This window comes from Arachis ipaensis, chromosome B2, assembly GCF_059453495.1.
Source record: "Arachis ipaensis isolate K30076 ecotype BB chromosome B2, ASM5945349v1, whole genome shotgun sequence".
Taxonomy (NCBI): Eukaryota; Viridiplantae; Streptophyta; class Magnoliopsida; order Fabales; family Fabaceae; genus Arachis; species Arachis ipaensis.
In genome coordinates, this window is record NC_142437.1 from 15,869,293 (window position 1) to 15,874,864 (window position 5,572).

The window sequence follows — 5,572 nt, forward strand, 5'->3', positions numbered from 1 at the left end:
AAATGCCTAAATGGAATTTTTTATTTAATTTCTATGTCTGATCAGCATAGGCTTTACATTATGGAACACTTAGCTTAATTAAAGTGTCAAGATAATTATTATTTTGATATTAACTAATATGCTACACAATCTCTTACGAAAGCTTATTTTGCTACACAGCACACTACACTACAACTACTACTTTCGGCAAAACAAAAAAGTACATAATATAAAAGCCTCTTGCTAGCTACTACTTTCAGGTTGATTTCTCTCCCTTTAAGTCTTCAAGTTTAATTAGCTGATGGTGTCTTGCTTGAGTTGTAAGAATTAAAGTTTAATTTGCCAAAGTTTCTTTGATATGCACATTAGCAATATTTTAATGACTTAAAGGGAATGGGAACCGACAAACAGTGCTACTGCTGCTTTGTAAAAACAAAAAGTGATACTGCTAATGCTAACTTCACAACTTCCTCATGACTGAATTAATGAAGGAAAATAATGAAGGAAAGGTAAAACCCCATCCATTATAAAGACTTGAATGGTGGTTATATTCCAAAGTCAGCTTTAATTTCAACGAGAACATTTTTTTTCTTGGTAAGAGATCACTTGCATCAATGCATCTGGGTTAGCTAGTTGAACGATACACTCTATCGTATCGATTGTTGAAAAGGTAAGAACAAAATTAAAGTGCCTAATTAGTTTTTGATTTGCATAGGTTTGTTGTGAACATAGTGCTACAACTGACCAGGAACTGCACTAATATTTTAAGCAGTATTTTGCAAATGTAGTATTTTCTTTCTTTTTTTTTTTCTTCTTTTTTTGTTATGATGTTTGAATGACAGATAATTTTTATGAGACGATTCTATTCAAACCAAAATTAATATCTAGATTTATATTGTGATATGATTTTTTTTTCTTTGATGAAGACTTTTAAATTACTTTAAACCAGTTGACCAATTCCATTGGTTTAGACTTTAGACTCATTAATATTATTCTTTTCCCTTCTACTTTTTTGGTATTTCATTTTTTCTTTTCTTTACTATTTCTTTTTTTTTTTAAATCTGTTTGTTAATTTGTTATTTCTGACATGCTTTCTATTATGTGCCCATATAAGCCAACACCATGCATTCACAAGGTAAGAGAGATTATTTGACAGGAGACCTTGACACAATTTCACTTATATTACATCTTCCCACATTAGATTCACCCTATCTACCTCTTCATATCCATCTCTAGATTTAATTTTATTTGAATCAAGATAACATACTTTAAGACACATTAAAATGGCAATACCTTATATATGTTTCATGGTATTATTGAAACTAACTATGCCCTGTTTTAAATGGCAATATCTTATAGTTTATATAGTATTTGAGACACATTAAAATTAAAATGAGCTATTGTACCTTATCAGATTTTGGAATTAGTTTCCTTAGACTTGTAAGCTATGCATTGATCCGGTCACTGCGCCGCTTCTCGGCCTGGCTGTGGCTCTTGGAAGCACTAGCAGCTCTGTCTCCGGCCACCATTTCGACCGGTGCCGGCCATGAATGAAAACTATTATTGTTATCATTATGATCATGACATTGTGGTTAGAATTGTGATGATGAACCATTTTGCAGCTTCAAGTTCATGCCATCTTTTATTTTGTTGTTGACTCTTCCTTTATTTGTTTGGATTAACTTCCCCAACACCGTTTATGGTTATCAAAACAACTTTTAATTTTCTCATAAATTATTGTTATTTTCTTTTAAATGAATGCTTTATAATTATAAAATTTATTTTAACGTGACTTCCATTTCTTCTCAAACATGACATTAGAAAGTATTAATATGGATAACTATTTCAGAAAAATCAGATAATAATGAGGTAGCTAATTATATGATGTATAATTTTTATATTTTTGGATTTGAGAGTTTTGTTCGGCTGACTAAGTTTCATTGTCCGTCCAAATTAATCTTTGGCCAGTTTATTCCAATGAAAATACTAGTGTTCGGCTGACCATGTTTTTAGAAAACTATTATGCATTGTTTTTAGTGTTGATGTGCCTATATATATATTTTTTGGCAGGGTTGACATAGTCACAAGTATTATCAAAGTTTCAGTGGCATTCATTTACACTATCACAAGTATTGGTAGAGTTTAAGACTCCCAGAAAAGCTATTCAAGGTTTAACCTTCTACTTTTTTGTTTATTTATTATCTCTGTTAAACTATTATGCATTCTTATCTATACTTACTTATGTATGCTTGTTTATGTAAACCATTCATGGTGAAAGTATAAATTATATTGATGATAAGATTTTTATTTGTTCTCGTTGAATAAAAAAATTAAAAAGTGAATATTATCCCTTTCATATGTAGGAAATTAAATTCATTAATAATGAAAAACCAGAACCGAAGTTGGATGTATGATAGAACGTATGATCAGAGGCGGGGTCTTAAACCCAGTTTTATTAAAGGGGTAAATGAATTTGTGGATGTGTGTACTAGAACTCATGAATTTCTCAGAGGAGGTTTAGTTAGGTGTCCATGTGCCAGATGTCAATGTGAGATGTTTAAACAGTTGATCGACATTAAGATTGATCTATATACTCATGGGTTTAAATCTAATTATTGGGTTTGGACAGAGCATGGAGAAGAGATACCCACAGAGAATCAGATTAGGATAGAAGAAGATATTGAAAGTAGCTCTGAATTAGGTGGTGTTACATGGGAAGAAAATTTTGATCGTTATCATGAGATGGTTGTTGATGCTTTGCAACCTGAGTTTCACATGTACATGCAACCAACAGTGGAGGAACCAAATCGAGATGCTAAGAGATTTTATGACCTCTTAGATTCAGTTAGTAAACCCTTGTGGGAAAATTGTATCCATTCACGATTGTCACTTGCTAGTAGGATGCTGAGTATAAAATCTGAGGGAAACCAATCCCAGGGATCTTTTGACCAGTGGGCAACTTTGTTAGAGAAATGCAAACAACTCCAAATGAAATTCCTGCTAATTACTATGAAGCTAAGAAAATTGTTTCCCAACTTGGGTTTAAGGAGGTTAAGATAGATTGTTGTGTCAATGGTTGTATGATATATTACAAAGAGGACAAAGATCTTAGACAATGTAAATTTTGTGGGGAGCTGAGATTTAAGCCTAGGAAGGGAAAAAATAAAGAGGTGCCATATAAAAGAATGCATTATTTGCCATTGATTCCAAGGCTACAAAGGTTGTATGCATCAATGAGTACTGCCCCTCATATGTTGTGGCATCACCAAAATCGCAGAAATGACGACGTGATGACACATCCTTCCCATGGTGAAGCATGGAAACATTTTGATACCAAGCATCCTCATTTTTCAAGCGAACCGCGTAATGTTAGACTTGGACTTTGTTCTGATGGGTTTTCTCCTAATATTCATTTTAGTACACCGTACTCTTGTTGGCCTGTTATAGTTACCCCTTATAACCTTCCACCTCATATGTGTATGAAAGACCCTTTTTTGTTCCTAACGTGCATCATACCCGAAAAAGAAAATCCCAAAGCAAAAATTGATGTTTATCTTCAACCATTGATAGATGAACATAAAGAGTTATGGGATGAAATCGTCCTAACATACGACATTTGTAGCAAGAGGAATTTTCAGTTAAAGGCTGTATTAATGTGGACAATTAACGATTTTCCTGCTTATGGAATGTTGTCTGGTTGGAGTACGGGGGGAAGATTAGCGTGTCCAGTATGCATGGAGGATACCAAGGCCTTTTGGTTAGATTATGGCGGAAAGAATTCGTGGTTTGACTGTCACAGGAGATATTTACCTAAAGGTCATCCTTATAGGCGTAATAAAGTTGGTTTTAAGAAAAATGTTGAGGAGGATGAAGAACCTCCTATTAGGCTTAGTGGCGAACAGGTATGGGAAAGAGTTAGACACTATCCTAAAATAGTTGACACAGGAGGACAAGTGAGATTGAGCGGATATAGGGTGGAACACAATTGGACCAAAAGGAGTATATTTTGGGATCTCCCATATTGGAAAGATCATTTGGTTCGTCATTGTTTGGATCTAATGCATATTGAGAAGAATATTTTTGATAACATAATGAATACCGTTATGGATACTGAAAGAACAAAAGACAATGAAAAGGCAAGGTTAGACATGGCTGTGCTTTGTAAGCGACCAGATTTGAATTTGGTGCAGGTATGCGAAGGTCATTGGGCAAAGCCTAAGGGCAACTATGTCTTGACACTCCAACAATGAAAAAATGTTTGTAAATGGGTACAAGAGTTGAAAATGCTAGATGGATATGTTTCAAATTTACAAAGGTGTGTTGATGTCAAGGGAGGAAAATTGTTTGGGATGAAAACTCATGATTGTCATGTATTCATGGAGCGTTTGCTTCCGTTAGCCTTCAAAGAGTTGCCAGACCACGTGTGGAAACCGTTGACCGAAATAAGTCAATATTTTAGGGACCTTTGTTCATCTACTCCTTCGGGTTAGCGATCTTGTACAAATGGGAGCTAATATTCCTGTTATTTTGTGCAAGTTAGAAAGAATTTTTCCACCTGCCTTTTTCGACGTAATGGAGCATCCACCAGTTCACTTGGCATATGAGGCACGTGTTTGTGGACCAGCTCAGTATAGGTGGATGTATCCATTTGAGCGTGAAATAGGCACGTATAAGAGATCAGTAAAGAATCGGGCTAGAGTAGAGGGTTCAATTTGTCAAGCATACCTAGCTAGAGAGACATCAAGTTATTGTTCTTATTACTTTGAGCCACATGTCATGTCTAAGAGAACAAGGCTGAATCGGAATGATGATGGTGGTGTAAGTTCATCTGAGCCTACCTTTTTCTATTTCTGATCAACCGGGTATTGCTGGGGGAGCCAACAAAGACAGATGGTTAACTAGTATGGAAATGAAAGCCGCTCACTTACATATCTTGTTGAATTGTCCTGAAGTCGATACATTTAGAAGTCAATACGAGCAGATCCATGGGAGCAATAATTCTTTATCCAACTTTCCATCATGGTTCCATGAGCATGTAAGTTTTTACATTTTGTTGATTGTATCAAAATATGTCAAAGTAAATCTTGTTTTTTCAAATACTATATTTTGTTTGACAAAATCAGGTAAAAAATCCCAATAATGGCATAACTTGTCCTCATTTATTGAGTTTAGCATTCGGGCCAAAAACTAGGGCCACGAGTGTTGGTATGTTCAAGGTTAATGGGTATAGATTTCATACTCCTGAGCATGCATCTGGAAAGAAGACAGATAATACAGGCATATATGTTAAAGGTGTGCAGAGTGATCCAGCTATTGTAGCTCCCAGTCGAGCAGGATCTTGTGGAAAAAGACAAACCACATCTAATAGTACCCAAGATGCTCAGAGTCAAGGAACATCCACTGCCACTGGTCACTCCAGCACAAGTGCTCCGAAGCTCAGATATGATGGTGCCAAATGGTTTGTTATTTGCTTTAAATTTTATGAACTAAGCGTGCACTTTAAATGGTGTGCTTTTATTTATTTAGTTGGATATTTGTTAATGAAAATATTTGCTTAACTATTTGCTTTGATTCGATATGCCTATCTTCTTAG

The 5,572-nt window shown here is 35.0% G+C and overlaps 1 pseudogene; it reads left to right on the forward strand.

Moving 5' to 3' along the window:
- Positions 1 to 2,361: 2,361 nt before the first annotated feature.
- Positions 2,362 to 4,833, forward strand: LOC148573122 (uncharacterized; annotated as a pseudogene).
- Positions 4,834 to 5,572: the final 739 nt, after the last annotated feature.